This window comes from Acinonyx jubatus, chromosome C1 (assembly GCF_027475565.1).
Source record: "Acinonyx jubatus isolate Ajub_Pintada_27869175 chromosome C1, VMU_Ajub_asm_v1.0, whole genome shotgun sequence".
Taxonomy (NCBI): Eukaryota; Metazoa; Chordata; class Mammalia; order Carnivora; family Felidae; genus Acinonyx; species Acinonyx jubatus.
Window position 1 is genome coordinate 157,264,687 of NC_069381.1, and position 17,220 is coordinate 157,281,906.

The 17,220-nt window shown below is 38.7% G+C and overlaps 1 protein-coding gene, 1 long non-coding RNA gene and 1 pseudogene across 2 annotated transcripts in view; 1 reads left to right on the forward strand and 2 right to left on the reverse strand.

The window, feature by feature from the left end:
* Positions 1 to 17,220, reverse strand: part of LOC128314062 (uncharacterized) — a 263,838-nt gene that overhangs the window by 214,224 nt on the left and 32,394 nt on the right. The gene's annotated exons all lie outside the window — the stretch shown is intronic.
* Positions 1 to 17,220, reverse strand: part of TLK1 (tousled like kinase 1) — a 196,332-nt gene that overhangs the window by 158,682 nt on the left and 20,430 nt on the right. The window lies entirely within an intron of this gene.
* Positions 13,325 to 13,433, forward strand: LOC113598411 (uncharacterized; annotated as a pseudogene).

Consider the following 17,220-nt stretch of genomic DNA (forward strand, 5'->3'; position numbering starts at 1 on the left):
ACATAACATGTGCTGACCATAATGAACAAATTTGACAGATTAAACTATATTAATATAATCACCCAAAGACTCTTGATCACCAAAAGACTCAATTTAAGGTAATGAAAGCAAACATAGAGTAGGAAAATACACTCGCAATACATATATCTGTAAAGGACTTATATTCCGAATATGTAAAACAACAACAACAACAACAAAAGTGTCCTACAAATCAACAAGGAAAAGACAAACAATATAGTAGAAAAGTGGACCAAAAAACTTGAACAATTACTTCACAAAAGAGAACATCCAAACGGCCAAAAAACATATGAAAAGATGCTAAACATGTTTGGTTAAGGAAGAAATGCAAATTAAAGCCAAATGAAATACCACTCACCAGAAAGGCTAGAGTGAAAAAGACAAAATGTCAGCTAGTACGTGGAGCGTTGGGAACTCCCATACACTGGTGGGAATGAAAAGTGATACCCTTAGAAAACTGAGGGCTGTATAACTACCAAAGCTAAACATTATCCATCAGTTCTATTCCTAGGTATACTCCCAACAGAAATGCATACATAGATGCATCAAAAGACATCTACAAGAATTTCATAAAACAGCACTGCTGATAGTAGCCCCAGACCAGAAACTACCCAAATGCCCACCAGAGTAAATATATTATAGAACACTCACACAATGGAATGCTCTACGACAGAAATGAGAATTTAACGAACGACCACCGACAGGGACATGGATGAACTGTATAAACATAATGCTGAACAAAAGAAGATAGACAAGAAAAATTACATACTACGTGATTCCATTCATGTAAAGTTCAAAAACTGGGAAACCATTCTATGGTGTTAAAATTCAAGACAGTGGTTTACCTTGGGGGTGTGTGAGGGAGACTTCTGAGATACTGGTAATGTTCTGTTTCTTGATTTAGGGTCAGGCTACGTAGTGTGTTCACTTTGAAAATTCATCAAACTGTGCACTTGGATTTGTACATTTTGGTGCACATATATTTTACTTCAATAAAATGTAAAACCTATATAATAACAATATATGCATGCCACAAATGTATAATACCAAATTATGGCAAGTACCTAGTTAAACTTGCATTATTTGGGGGGAGGGGAGATTTTATTTTTAAGTGATCTCTACACTCAATGTGGGTCTTGAACCTACAACTCCGAGATCACATGCTCCACTGACTGAGCCATCCAGGCTTCCCTAAACTTTTATTTTTATACATTGTTGGAATCAAGGATAAACTGGTACAACCATTTTGGAAAGTAATTTGGATATACATATACAACACACATTAACTCTATAACACACAAATATATTCTCATTTCTGAGAATCTTTACTAAGAAAAAAAATCCAAAATGTGGGGGGGGGGGGGTTGGGAGGGGAAACTAGGAATAAAAATGTCTATCACAGAGCTAAAGTCAACTATAGCATATCCTCTTGGTATATTTTTATTCAGCCACAGTTATGACTGCTTTGAAAACTCTCATGAAACATGACAAAAGCTTTTGGTATAATTTCAGGTGAAAAAAGGAAAATGAAAATTGTATATACCCAATTATTATAATTGAAGATATGTTAGAAGAAAATAACTAGAAAGGAAAGCACACAAATGATACATGTACAACTTCCCTGCCTAGTCTCATCCACTCGTGTAACTCCAAGAATCACATATGTAATGATGACTCTTCAGTCTGTATCTCCAGCTCACACATCTCTCTTAAGCTCTAGGACTGGAGTTCCATGAGTCCCTCAATTTCTTTGTCCTATGTTTGTTATCTTGGGAAGAAAGGCAGCCAGGAGTAAGAACAGGGACAGGGATTCACTTATCCAAACGAAAGATCTGAGAGTCAACCTTGTTTGCCCTACTCCTCCCACCCCATATCCCCATCCTTTACCATTCCCTAAGTCCACACTGTCTCCTCAAGAGCGCTTTGAATTCATCCCATCCATCCATCTATCCATCCATCCAACCTTCTGCCATTGCCTTTATCATTTCCCACCTAAATGATTGCAAAAGCTTTCAAACTAGTCTTCCCATCATGAGTTTCAGCCCTTTTCAGTCCAGCTGCTGTGGTTCTATTTGTAATACCAACTCTGAGTCTGCTTTTCCATTTTAAAATTCTTCTGTGGCTACTCCTAAGTGATTGGATAAAGCTCAAACTCTCTAATATAGTCAATGTGATTCTTTTTATCTTTTTTATCTTGTCATCATCTGCCTGTCTTTCCAGTTTTATTCCTGGTTACTCCCTCATGAGAAGCCCACACTCCAGCCACACCAAAGTTATTACAGTGGCCAAACAAGTTATACTGTGTTTCCCTTCTCTTGCCTTTTCCCAGCTCAGAACTCTCTTCCCACCACCCTCCCCCCCCAACTTTTCCTGACCTCATTTGCCTGGCCCATCATCTAAGACTCAATTCAAAACTTACCTTGACTGGGAAACCTTCAGGAATCACATTTTTACATGGTTGGAATCATGGGCTATGCCCAATTTTCCATCTCATTTTTCTCACTAAAATTAAAACGTGAGCAATTTTCCAGTTTGCCAAGGTACTCTTCATAATTATCATTTAATACCCAGTGTTAAGTTCTCTAGCTTCTCTGCTCCCTCAGCATACCGAATATAACCCTTATCAGACCACTTATTGCTTTTTTAAATTCTTTTTTTAAATGTTTATTTAGTTTTGAGAGAGAGAGAGAGAGAGACACAGCGAGAGCAGGGGAGGGACAGAGAGAGAGGGAGACACAGAATCTGAAACAGGCTCCAGACTCTGAGCTGTCAGCACAGAGCCCGATGTGGGGCTCAAACTCGTGAACCTCAATATCATGACCTGAGCCGAAGTCGAATGCTCAACCGACTGAGCCATCCAGGCTCCCTTAGTTTTGTAATGTTTTTGTAAAGTATTCACCTCTTTTACTAGCCCCTGAATTACTTGAGGGCAAAGATTTTTGTTGTGTTTATTTCTATGTCCCCAGCAGAGTCTGCTGCCCAGTAGGAATTCACTGAATGAAAGTGAACGACCAATTAATGGTGGCTGTGTTAGTCCAATAGAATGTGAGTAGTAGTTTTTTGCTTTTTCTCAAATACTCATACTTTTTGTGGCTATTTATTTATTTAGATTCGCCATCTTAAATAAAAAAGGAGTATATTTAGAATATAATTTTCAGTAATGTGATCTTTACCGTCTTCAATTGTTTTTGATTTATCAAACATCTCATGATTCCCAATTCTGTCTAATATGTATATATACAATGAAGAAAGACTGGAAGAGCATTCGTTATCTCCTTTCTGTTTGTAATACAATCATCATGCCTAATTAACAGTTAACTCTCAGCCCTTATCTTACTAGTACTTCTAGCAGTACTTGACTCAGCTGATTACTCCCTCCTCCTTGAACCTCTGTCTTTATTTGACCTCTAGGACACCATCCTAGTTTCCTTCCTGCCTCAAGCTTCTTTTGATCTGTCAATCCTGTTGTTGAACTCTCTGCCTCCTCTTCTGATCCACTAAATGTTGGAGTCCACCAACGATTAGTTCCTTGATTCCCTTCTCTTCTAGTCTCATCCCTTCTCTTCCTACTGTCAGCTACCTCCTTTCCTTTGGTCTTGGTTCTTGAGCCTGGCTATACATTTGAGCCACCAGAGAACCATTTTGTTTGTTTTTTTGTTTTTGAGAGAGAGAGAGAGAGAGAGAGAGTGAAAGCGAGAGGGGGGCAGAACGAGAAAATCTTAAAAAAGATCCACACCCAGGGCAGAGCCCATGGCCGGGCTGGATCTCACGACTGTGAGATCTTGACCTGAGCCAAAATCAAGAGTCAGGGACTTAACCAACTGACCCACCAAGCACCCCAAGAGAAACTTTTTAAAGCATATCAAATCCAGTGTTGAGGATCATATTGGGTGTGTTTAAATACCATCTTCATGCAGATTAGTTGAAAATATATGTCCCCAGCCATGACCTTTCTTTGAACTTCAACCTCAAATATCCAACTAATTCTCATCAACTTCTTTTGGCCTAATAATTAGCATATCCAAAACTAAACTCTTGATTTTTGCCCCCCAAATCTTCACATTCTATAAATGGTCCCACAACTTAGTAGTTGCTCACACCAAAACTCTGGGAATAATTTTTGATTCCACACTCTCTTCACTTTCCATATAATTCAGTCCTGATCTGCTGCACATGGAAAGTATCTTCTAAATTTTACCATTTCTCCTCTCCTCCAAAGCTACTGCTCTAGCCTAGGCTATCATCATCTCTCACAGGTAATCATCCTTCCTTCCACTCCTGGATTCCTACCTTTCATTTCCCACACAGCGGCCAGAGAGATCTCAACAATTATAAAGTTGATCATATCATTCTATTTAAAAATTTTTAATGTTTATTTACTTTTGAGAGAGAGAGAGACAGAGACACAACAGGAGTTGGGGAGGGGCAGAGACAGAGAGAGACACAGAATCCGAAGCAGGCTCCAGTCTCCGAGCTGTCAGCACAGAGCCCAACGTGGAGCTTGAACTCATGAGCGGTGAGATCATGACCTGAGCTAAAGTCGGATGCTCAACCGACTGAGCCACCTAGGCGCCCCAATCATGCTTAAACCCTTGCTTAAAACCCTTCAGTAGCTATCTTCATGCTTCCAGATTTAGTCTACAAATGACCTGGCCCTGTCTAGATCACCAGCCCTCCTCTTGCTCCCCTGTGCCTTGCTTACTCTGCTGCACACAACATTGGCCTTCTCAAAGTTCTTCCTTAAACAGAGCAAGCACACTCCCAACTAGGACCTTTGTTTTTGTTTTTGTTTTTGTTTTTGTTTTGTTTAAGGAAATTCTACCCTTCAGTGTGGGGTCTGATCAAGAGTGCATGCTTTGCCAACCGAGACAGCCAGGCGTCCCTCACTTCAGGACTTTGCCCTTTGTTTCCTCTGCCCGGAAAGCTCCTCCACCAAAACTTAACATGGCCTATTTCCTCACTTCATTCAGGTCTATGCACAAATGCTCCCTCCTCAGTAGAGCCTCCCTCAACCACTCTATCTATAGTACAATTCTCCCTCTGACCAGCTGTATTTTTCTTCAGAGTTCTTCTTCACCACCTGAAATTATATTACATATAGATATTCTTTCTTTGTGAATATTCTGTATTTTTCACTCTAGAATGCAAGGTCCCGGAGGGCTGACTTTTATTTGTTTACATCTGGTTTCCCAGCATCTAAATCAATATCTGTTGTTACATTTAACATATCTGAAACTGGGATGCCTCTTACAATTAATGGCACGATATAGCGAAATTAGCTGTGTTTCTTTTTCTTTGTTTGTATAATAGAAAATAAAAGTGTATGTTATAGTCAACATATTTTACTTTTTTCCCTTTTAATTTTATTGTGATATAATTGACATGTAGCACTGTATAAGTTTAAGGTGTACTGCATAGTGAATTACATATATTGTGAAATGATTACCACAGTAAGTTTAGTTAACTTACATCACTCCATATACTTACAAAGAAAAAGAAAGAAAGAAAGAAGGAAAGGAAAGAGAGGAAAGGAAAGGAAAGGAAAGGAAAGGAAAGGAAAAAAAAAGTTTTTCCGTGTGATGAGAACTTTAGGATCTGCCCTGTTAGCAACTTTCATACATACGATACAGCAGTGTTACTAGGTCACCATGCTCATAGTACATCTTCAGTACTTATTTATCTTATAATGCAAAGTTTGCACTTGTGACCCCCTTCATCCAACTCCCCCATGTCCACCAAGAGTCAATGCATTTTAGGCTCAATGAAATATGGTGGTAGGCACTCAATAAATAACATAATGGGTTGGGAACACTGAATAAACATATAAACAATTAGAATAAATATGGGGTGCCTGGGTGTCTCAGTAGGGTAAGTGTCTGACTCTTGATTTCAGCTCAGGTCATGATCTCACAGTTTGTGGGTTCAAGTCTTGGGTGCTTGGGATTCTCTCTTTCTGCCTGCACTCACTCTCTTTCATAATAAATAAATAAACTTAAAAAAATGTTAATATGCCTGGGCCCCAAAAATTATACCCGGGTTCCCATATACATAGAAGAAATGTACCATAGAAAAAGGAGATTTTTGTTGGTGTGAAGGGGACAAAAAGCCCTGGGTTTACCTCAAACACTATTGTGGGATCCCTTGGCAGGCAGACCCTAGGTGGTCTTGAGGGTAGAGGGAGAGTCACTAGAGAGAGACATCAAATTTGAAACAGAACTGGTCATCAAAGAAAAAGAAGTATCAAAGATACTGGAGAAAGTTGTGTCCAAAACCTGTCTCTTCTCAACTAATAAAGTGATGTAAGTACAGCACTTTTTGGGCTCCACGTCATTTCTGAATAAAGATATCCCCAAAAGGATATGGAGCATCTCCTCCCAAGGGCATAGGGCATTTTTAAACCAAAAATATTTTTATATTAATAGCACCAATGTTTTATTAGCTAGCATGTTTTAATGCTTACCATATGCCAGGCACCATGTAGTGTTTACATGCATTATCTAATTGGATCCTATCGATAAACTCTACGTGATAGGTACTATTGTAATCCTTATTTTACAAATGAGAAAACAGAGGCTTGGAGGGATTGCAGAACTTGTCGAAAGTCATGCAGGGATAAGGGAAGAAACCAGAGGGGCAGCTCCGTCAGGTAAGTGTCCCCGACTGACTCTTGATTTGGCTGGGGTCATGATCTCAAGGTCGTAAGATCGAGTACTGCATCGGACTCTATGCTCGGCGTGGAGCCTGCTTGGGATTCTCTCTTGCTCCCTCTGTCTCTGCTCCTCCCCTGCTAGCACTTTCTCTCTCTCTCTCTGTCTCTCAAAATAAATAAATAAACATTTTTAAAAATGTGTTTAAAAAAGAAAAAGAAAAAGAAAAGAAACCAGAATAGGGACCCAGGTCTTCCTTGAGGCCAAGGTCCTTGCTCTCAACTGTTCTGCACACTGACTTTTATTTATTTCCATTTCCAAAGACTATGCTTCTTAATTTCTGGATGAAATGTGATGGAGCTTTCGATTACAGACAGGAGCTGAAGGGGCGTGTGCTCTTTAGCTTCTCACCCTTTTTTTACTTCGTGACCATCTTTCTTCTTCTTTAAAGAAGAAACATAAGAGAAGGCTTGGGTACAGGCAAACTTTGTGACAACAGCGGTAACAGAAGCTCCAGAATAGGCAAAAAACAGTGAACTCCAAGGCTGACAATCATAGTAACCAAGACATATTTAAGTAAACCATTAGCTGAAATGGATTGAGAATCAGTCAGCTTTATGAGGAAAACTACCAAGAAACCAAAGATCTTACTTGTCCAAGTGGAGTCAAACAAAGCTGTTGTAATGCATATTGCTTTTATTCTTTTTGTTAAACATTTATAGACTTATTAAGCTGAAGAAATATCAAGTGGGTTTCAGCTTTGTATCACTTGCCTGGTTTGGGGTATGGGTTTAACTAAACATTATCAAAACAGTCTTAATTTTCAAGTATTATGGACTTTTTACACTGACGATTATCAAATTTTATATATACTTTTTATTACATTGGATAATTCCGTGGATTTTCAGTGCTGTAATATTGAATGACTCCTTCCAAGGTTCTGAGGTAGTTTGCACCTGCTCTAGTTACAGCTTTTTATAGCTTCGTCTAAAGATGGATTTGAGACTATTCTAATATTTATCGTTACACCAGAATGGGTCTTATATTCCATGTAAGAAGATATGGAATAGCAATTACCAACTGTATAGGGAAATTGGCAATGCTGCTGTGATGACAAGCAGAGTTGTAGTGGTGTGACCGATTTATTCATTTCCTTAATAACCTTCAGAGTTGTAATGAGTCATCCCTGTCTCTTATTCTAAATTATAGGGCACCCTTTTATTCCCAAACCAAATGAATATACATGATGGCATTTTTTTTCTTCCTCGCTCTCATTTCAAAGACCTAATTTTTCATAATCTAGCAGTTAAGAGAATCAGACAGACATGAGTTGGAATCCTAGCTAAGAGGGAGAAAAGGTTAGAGAAGGTGTGGTTTCCTCCACTGCCCCCAACTCGTCCTCTAGACGTCTTTCAGAGGCTTTGAAACATGGCCAGGCTCTGCGGCCGAGAGTCTGACATTTAAGCAGCTAGCCCCTTCTATTCCTTTTACAAGAAAAAAAAGGAGGAGGAGGAGACGATGAAGTAGTTTTTGGTTTGACAATCAAGCACACAGTGTTTGCTTTATACATCAACTTCATTATTCACAAACGAGGAATTTTTTAAGGAGCCATTAAAGAACAGTCATCTGAGAAGGCAGGAAAACGCATCCACCTTCCAGGTCCCAGTGTGTTAGTAAGTGGTGTTTGTCGTAGAAATTAAAATGCTGAGCTGATGAGAAAGAAAGCCCCAGCGCATTATTAGCTGTTGTATCCATATTAATACCTTTCGTCTTGAGCATGGATAATTGAAATCACAGATTAGCAACATAGTAGTGCTGCAAACTAAGGAGACCAATTGTTTTCTCTTATGATTCCTGGAAACAGAGGAGGAACTGTGTGGGCTGAGAAGATTGCAACATGTTTTAACTTGTTGCTTCAGTAGTACACAAGGCTGTTCTACACTGGCTTGAAGATGAGTGACTGTTATTTAGACAAAGACTTGAAACCCAGTTTTCCGTCATGTAAATTTTGCAAATGAGTCACTTGACATATTAGAAAGACTATGTGGGCATAAAAACAATGGTAAGAAGAAGTATTTTTGACTTTAACCCAAAGTCCAAAGCTAGAGAAGATGCCTCTCATGACATATATAAAACTATAGGCCTAATGAAAACGTTGAAAAGTTCAGGGATGATTAACTCTGATAATGATGACTGAGAAATTATATTTAGATCAAGGAATAGATTCATTCTGTAAGAAACCTGGAGCACAAGAGAGTTTCTGTTTGGATTGCGAACAAAAACAGTAAAGGTCTGCCATTTGTTCTGATCTTTCAACAGAAGCCAGAAAAATTACTGTCTCATTAAGGAAAATAGTAGCTGAAACAAAATATGGTGTTTCTTTTATGAACTGGAAATAAAACATCAAAGTTGGTGGTGTAAAACTGTAACGTCACCAAGACCCCTAAATTGTCAGACTCACATGTGAAGGCAATGTTGATTTGTTTCTTGACTTCAACTAGTATGAATCATTCTGTGTGCTTAAGCAATGAGGTGTAAATATAAAGGCTCTGAAAAATTAATGAGCAGCTGAGAAATCCAAAGTCAAAAGCTGAGCCAGCGCTTGAACCCAAGTGCTCTAAAGTCTTCATATGTCTCCAGATCCTCCACCATGTTAGCAACATGGTTAACTTCAAGGTTCTAGGTCCTCACCTCTTTCCATTTCTTCCTGATCAGTCAGCTGCCTCTGGCTTCACTTCCTACGTTGTCCAGCCAGATCCCACAATCCATCCCTTCAACTCCACTCTTGCCAAGACAAGCAACGTCATAATTTTTTTGAAAGATTATTCACAGAACCCACTCTGGATCAATCCAACCATTGTCTTCTCCCTCATACACCTAAAATCTAGAGAAAAAAAATCCTCAGACTATCAAAGATTAATGTTACTAATGGATATATCTGGGGATAGGGCTATGGGGAAATTTCACTCTTTTTTTTTTTAAGTTTATTTTTATTTATTTTGAGAGAAATAGAGAGAAAGAAATAGGGAGGGACAGAGAAAGAGGGAGAGAGACAATGCCAAGAAGGCTCTGCACTGTCAGCACAGAGCCCAACGTGGGGCTGGAATTCATGAACCGTGAGATCATGACCTGAGCTGAAATCAAGAGTCAGACACTTAACCGACTGAGCCACCCAGGTACCCCATCCATCTCGTCTACCCAATTCAAATGCCAATCACAAGTCGGGGTTGTTACCTGTACTTCTGACCAACTGGCTATAAATCAGAGGTTCCGATAACCCCCCCAGGAACAATTACTTTCCTAGAGCAGTTCACAGAACTCATAGGAACATTTACTTGTGTTTACTAGTTTATTATAAAAGGATAACAGCCACACGGAAGAGATGCATATGCAAGGTACGTGGTAAGAGGGGAGAAGCTTCCATGCTCTCTAGGTGTACTACTATCCCCTCAACTCCATGCATTCACCAACTGAACTCCATCCTTGAGGTTTTTATGGAGGTTTCATTATCTGGGCATGATTAATGAAATCATTGGCCATTGGCAATTGATTCAACCTCCCGCCCCTCTCCCAGCAAGAGGTCAGAAGGGTGGGACTGAACTTTCCAATCTCCTAATTGCCTGGTTGGTTCCCCCTGGCAACCGGCCCCCATCCTTAGGGGCTTTCCAAGTCACCTGCGGTTGAAAGCAGTTTGTAATGAATACCAATACACCTTTGTCACTCTTATGACTTAGGAAATTCCAAGGGTTTTAGGATCTCTGGGCAAAAAAAAAAAAAAAAAAAGGGATGAAGACTAGATATACATTTTTTATTATAAATCCTAATATCACAAACACATAAACCTGAAGTCGATCCTTTTGCTATAAAGAATATCATTGAGACATTGCCAAACTTGAATAGGTTCTCTGAGCAAAAGATATATGGGAATTCTTTGCACAATTCTTGCAACTTTTCTGTAAGTTTGAGATTGTTTCAAAATAAAAGTAAACAAAACAAACAACCTGATTTTCCATTTTTAAAATCACGAACCATTGGATACATATACATAAAAAATGAGTTTAAAGTAATTAAAAATAAAAATGAGTGTCTATGAATTTACCACTCAATTTGCAAAATAGAACATCAATAATATTAAAGTTCCCAGCATGTTCCTCTCTACCTCACCCCTCTGTCCAGGAAGCACTATCCTGAATGTATTTTATTATTTCTTGCTTTCTTTAAAGATTTAGTGCATATATAGAAATTCCTAAATAATATTTTCTAATAACTACAGGAGTTTGCTTTCCCTTCCTTCTTTGTTTATTGATTATTTTTATTTCTTCTTTAAATCACCTGTTTTATCCTTTGCTCATTTTTCTGTCAGGTTGGGCTTTATCCTTATTGGTTTGGAAGTAATCTTTACATACTATATGAATATTATCTTTGTCTGTTATATATGTTGCAAGTATTTTTTCCAGCCTGATGCTTGTCTCTTAACTTTGTAGGTTTTGTGGTGATTTTTATCGTACAGATGTTTTGAATATTTATCGGGTCAAGTCTGTTTCATAAATTTATTTATGACCACTGGGTTTCTTACCCTAGCCAGGAAGGTCTTCTGCTTAAAGATATCCTCCTATATAGTTTTCTATATAGTTTTGGTAGTTTTGTTTGTTTTTATGTTTAGATCTTTAATCCATAAATAATTTATTCTTTGTTTATGGCGTAAGGTAGGGATCTAAATTGGCATCTTCTTCACCTGTGATAGGCAGAATAATGGTCCATAAAAGAGGGTGACCCCCTAAACCCCAGCACCTTTAAATGTTACCTTACATGGCAAAAGAGATTTTACAGATGTGATTAAGGTTATGGAATTTGGAATGAGGAGATTACCCTGAATTATCTGGATGGGCCCAATCTAATAACAGGAATACTTAAAAGCAGAATTTTTCATGGCTATGGTCAGAGGGAAACATGACTATAGAAGAATGCTTACAGAAATACAATGCTGCTTTTAATTTTCTGAGGAACCTCCACACTGTTTTCCAGAGCGGCTGCACCAATTTGCATTCCCACCAACAGTGCAAGAGGGTTCCCATTTCTCCACATCCTCTCCAGCATCTATAGTCTCCTGATTTGTTCATTTTGGCCACTCTGACTGGCGTGAGGTGATACCTGAGTGTGGTTTTGATTTGTATTTCCCTGATAAGGAGCGACGCTGAACATCTTTTCATGTGCCTGTTGGCCATCCGAATGTCTTCTTTAGAGAAGTGTCTATTCATGTTTTCTGCCCATTTCTTCACTGGGTTATTTGTTTTTCGGGTGTGGAGTTTGGTGAGCTCTTTATAGATTTTGGATACTAGCCCTTTGTCCGATATGTCATTTGCAAATATCTTTTCCCATTCCATTGGTTGCCTTTTAGTTTTGTTGGTTGTTTCCTTTGCTGTGCAGAAGCTTTTTATCTTCATAAGGTCCCAGTAATTCACTTTTGCTTTTAATTCGATGGGGGGTGGGAGGGAGGAGAGGGTGGGTGATGGGTATTGAGGAGGGCACCTTTTGGGATGAGCACTGGGTGTTGTGTGAAAACCAATTTGACAATAAATTTCATATATTAAAAAAATTTTTTTAATAAAAGAGAGAGGAAGAGGTGTGTAAAAAAAAAAAAAGAAAAGAAAAGAAATACAATGATGCTGGCTTTGGAGATGGAAGAGGAGGCCAAGAACCAAGGAATGAGGGTGGCACTTAGGACTGGAAAAGGCAAGGAAACAGATTCTTATCTATAGCCTTCCAGAAAGGAAAGCAGTCCTGCTGACACCGATTTTAGCTCACTGACACCTATGTCGGACTTCTGACCTATAGAACTGTAAGATAATGAATTCTTATTGTTTGAGGGACCAGGTTTTTGGTAACTTATTAATTAGAAACTTAATATACCCCTCTCACCAACACCTTTCATGAAATATTCCATCCTGTTCTTACTAAATTAAAATGACAGATTTACTGCATAAATAATTCCCATGCACATGTTGGTTTCTGAACTCCCTATTCTGATCAACTGGTCAGAATGAATCTTTTTTCCTGATCCAGAACCATATTGTTTTAGTTACTGTTACTTTATAATTTTTTTAATGTCTTGAATCCTTCCTCTCCTTTTAATCCCCACTCCTATCTCTTTATTTAAGACCTCATCATTTCTCTTTCCTCAAATCTTAATAACACTCTATCTCCAGTTTCACCCTCCTCCAGTTCATTTTCCATTATATTACTAGCATGATTTAAAATGCAAGTATTAGGGCACGTGGGTGGCTCAGTTGATTAAGTGGCCAACTTCAGCTCAGGTCAGTTCGAGCCCCTCACTGGGCTCCATGCTGATAGCTGGGAGCCTGGAGCCTGCTTCAGATTCTGTGTCTCCCTCTCTCTCTGCCCCTCCCCTGCTCATGCTGTCTCTTTCTCAACAGTAAATATTAAAAAAAATTTTTTTAATGCAAATATCATCAGATTTCTACCCTTCAGGTCCTTCATGGCCATCCTTCATCTTCAGCCGAAGTCCAAATTCTTTGATAAGGTACATAAAAATGGTATAATGAAGGATGTTGTCCATCTCACAGGGTCATCCCAACCCCTCTGCTCCAGACATCAAAGTACGTGAAGCTCACAGAGTGCACCACACTTTGCGTCTTTGGAGCTTTGCACAGTGGCAGTAGTATCGTAGCCAATGAGGTTTATCTGAGGCACGGTTATTGCTAATTGAAAACTTTGTATCTTTGGATATATTGCTGCTTCTTCATAGAATACCTTCCATTCCTCCTCCAAGCTAATTAGCACTGTACATTCAAAACTCAGCTAGAGCATCAAATTCCCTCGGCAAACTTCCTGCGTTCTTCACTGGTAGACTGAGCTAGTGCCCCTCCTTTACCCTCCCAGAGCAGCACAAATATATCTCTTCTAGCCTGCACTTACACATTTTGCAATTGCACTTGTTGGTTTGCTTGTCTACCTCCCTCACTAGATAGTGAACTCCTTAAAGGCAGGAATTGTCTTTCATTTATGTATCCCCAATGCTTAACAGAGTGCTAAAATCTTGTAATAATAAGAATATGAAAAATAGTGAAATCAGGGGTACCTCTTATTAAAACCTGGGCTAAGTGCTCTTCATTATTCAATAACCACTAAGTGTCAGCTCATAATTTTGTGTTCCGTGAAACTGTTTTTAACTAAAAATAATATTGTCCAGCTTGTTCGCTTGTCTTATTCACAAGACTTGGCTACAAGCAACTTTGGGATGTTTCCAAAGGAAGAAAGTTTCCTATGTTGAACAAATTCAAAAGAACATGACTCAGGCTCTAAAAGTAATCCAGAAAAGAATTTCTAAAATATTTTGAATAGGAATGGTATTACTGGATTATTTTGATAGGAAGAACCCTGATTTAAATGCCTGTGAGAACCACCAGACTTGGTTAGGTGCCCCCACTCTGTGCTCCCATAGCAATGAACACAAACATTTAGCCAAGCACGTATCGTGTCATGTGGAAGTGATGTGTTTACTTATTTTTTTTTCCCATTACCAGTGGTTTTCAATCAGGAGGACAATGCAGCCCCCTTCCCTAGCAGGGGTGTTTGGGAAAATTTTTGATTGTCATAATGACGGGAGAGAGATGCCCCTGTCATTTAGTGTCTACAAGCCAGAGTTGCTGACTATCCTACATTGTGCAGGATGGTCTTGTACCACAAAGAATTATCCTGACCCCACTAAGAAACTGACTTTATTTATCTCTGATTTCTCATTGGCTAGGAGAAACCCAGCACTAAAAGTCACTCTGAACGGAAACTACAAAGTAATGGGCACAGAACACCTTGTCATAATGTGTAGGTTATATGGGTTTAAATAATCAGATTACTTTGTAATCACCACTCATAGTTACTTCTATATTTCTGTATTATATAATTGTTGAAAGACAAATGATAAGAGAGTAAGGTCATTAAATCCAGATATTTCTTTTTCTCGTTTTGGTCCAAGTAAACTTTTCTAATAGAAATAGCAAAATAGCAAAATAGCAAAATAAATAAATAAATAAATGAAATAATAAAATAACAATAATAAATAAAAGTTCATCTTTAGTATTTTGTTCCATCAATCCACCCATGTCAAGGCGTCTCCTTCATATTTTGGCATCCATCTGTAGAAACCTTCTCAATTTGGCACCACCAAAGAAAGACATCCTGGCCTGGATATGTACACCTGATATTCCATTCCATCAGGGTCCAAAGGCGAATTGTTTAAACTGATAATCCAGGTGGATCCCAGATAATATGGCTTCCATATTATCTCTAAATTCCCTTCCAGCTTTGGGGCGCCTAGGTGGCTCAGTCGGTTAAGCATCTGACTTTGGCTCAGGTCATATCTCATGGTTCGTGGGTTGGAGCCCCATGTCAGGCTCTGTGCTGACAGCTCAGAGCCTGGAGCCTGCTTCAGATTCTGTTGTCTCCCTCTCTCTCTGCCCCTCCCCCACTCATGCTCTGTCTCAGAAATAAAATTAAAAAAAAAATTTTTTTAATCTACAGTGTTTCACAAGTCCTTCCTAAATTTATTCATGACTCTAAGCCATTAGTGAGCACTTATGGTTTGTGCCAGTGCCATAAGTTGAAGGGCAAGAGAGAATTTTAAGGAGAAGGGGGCACAAGACCATTTCAGTCAAGGGAGATATTTTCCGGGCTGCTGGATTCTGGGTTTTTCTGATTATGATTTTTAGGAAACCTGTTTCCACCATTCCCTAGGTCCATCCCTTGCCGTAAAACAGCATGGTTTATTGTCTGCTTTTGCTAGAATGTCAACTTCATAAGAGCAATATCCTTGTCAGCTTTATTTGAACTGTATTCCTGACACCTAGAACTATATCTGTTATATCATGGCACTCTTTAAATATTTGTTGAATAAATGAATGGATGAATAAGTAATTTACTATAAGTAGAGATTTAATCATTTATGAATAAAAGAATAGAGTAGCATATCTACAACAAAAGGAAACTTCACGTTGAGGGGCAACTGTGTGACGGATTATAAACTCTGTACTGAATTGCAAAGTCATGGGAGGGATGAGAAACAGGAACCCATAAACATGACATGAAATATAAAAGCAGATATCACTGAATTATAAGGAGCACTTAAGCCTGGTACAAAGGTCAAATGAAATTCGTTTATCCCTCAAGTCTGATCTGGGTGAAGAATATCTGATAGGCTCTCAGCAAAAATAAGATCAGTTCTCAAGTGCTACCCTGGAAAATCCAAAGTCCATTAGCTTAAGCAATAATCCTGGACATACTTAAAATCTTATTTTACAGGATCCTCATATGCACATTAGGAACCAAGCAAAATATCTCATAGGAGTAATGTTGAATAACTACCAAAGGCATACAGAGAAATTACAACTCATTTATATCATTTGAGTTTCATAAGAACAAGTAATTATTTCCATTTTCCAAAAGGACAAAATAAAGATATATGAAATATATAAGTCAACCAGGGATCATGAAAACCATTTTAAATCAATATACCACGTCCTAAGTGAAATTTCCATGCAACCAGAAAATAGTAAGGGAATTTAAATAAAATTTAAAAATCAACTCAAACATTGACAGTACCATAATTTTAAGACTTCAAATATTTCTTGATTTTAAAATGTCAATGAGAAATATGGGAAAGACTTGTGAAAACAATGTGCATTATTCATTGCATAGGCTGACAAATTTTTTAAATGTTCAAAGTCCCACAGAGAGTTGCAAAAGAAATTCTGTCTCCTGGATCCTTAATTCAAAATCACTACCATGGGAAGTGTTTCAATTTACAATTGTTTTCAGCAGCAAAAAACAGAAAAACATAAGTTTTTTTCAGGTAACAAGGAGTGTGAGGGTTGACAGTGACATCAGGTCAGAAGCCTTCCCTTCTATCTTTCTGTATCTCTCTCTCTCTCTCTCTCTCTCTCTCTCTCTCTTTTTTTTAGTTTATTTATTTATTTTGAGAGAGACAAAGACAGCACAAGCAGGGGAGAGGCAGAGAGAGACAGTGAGAGTATCCCAAGCAGGCTCCACATTGCCAGCTGTGGAGCCTGACTTGGGGCTTGAACTTACAAACCATGAGATCATGACCTGAGCCGAGACCAAAAGTCAATGCTTAACCAAGTGAGCCACCCAGGAGCCCTGCATCTCTATCTTCGCATATGGTTTTTTGCCCTCATGTCATTTTGTGGTCACAATATGGCTGCTCCACCGCTGGCATTGCAGCTGAATTCCAAACAAAGGGCAAAAGGCATGTGCTCACTAAAACCTGGAAGAGATTTTTCAGAAACCTCCATGTAGTGACATTTCACTAATGCCTCCTTGACCAAAGCTTGTCTCACATGGCCACCTCAAGCTGTAAGGAAAGTTGTGAACTGTTTTGTTTCCTGGAACATTGCCATACTCTTGGTTTCTATAGGATATATGCATAGCAGACTGTTCAAGTTAGTGCAGTATTGAAGATCCAATTCAGAGGCACTTGATCTTGAAAGGGTATGAACTTCACAAGGAAATTGCCCCTGATGCT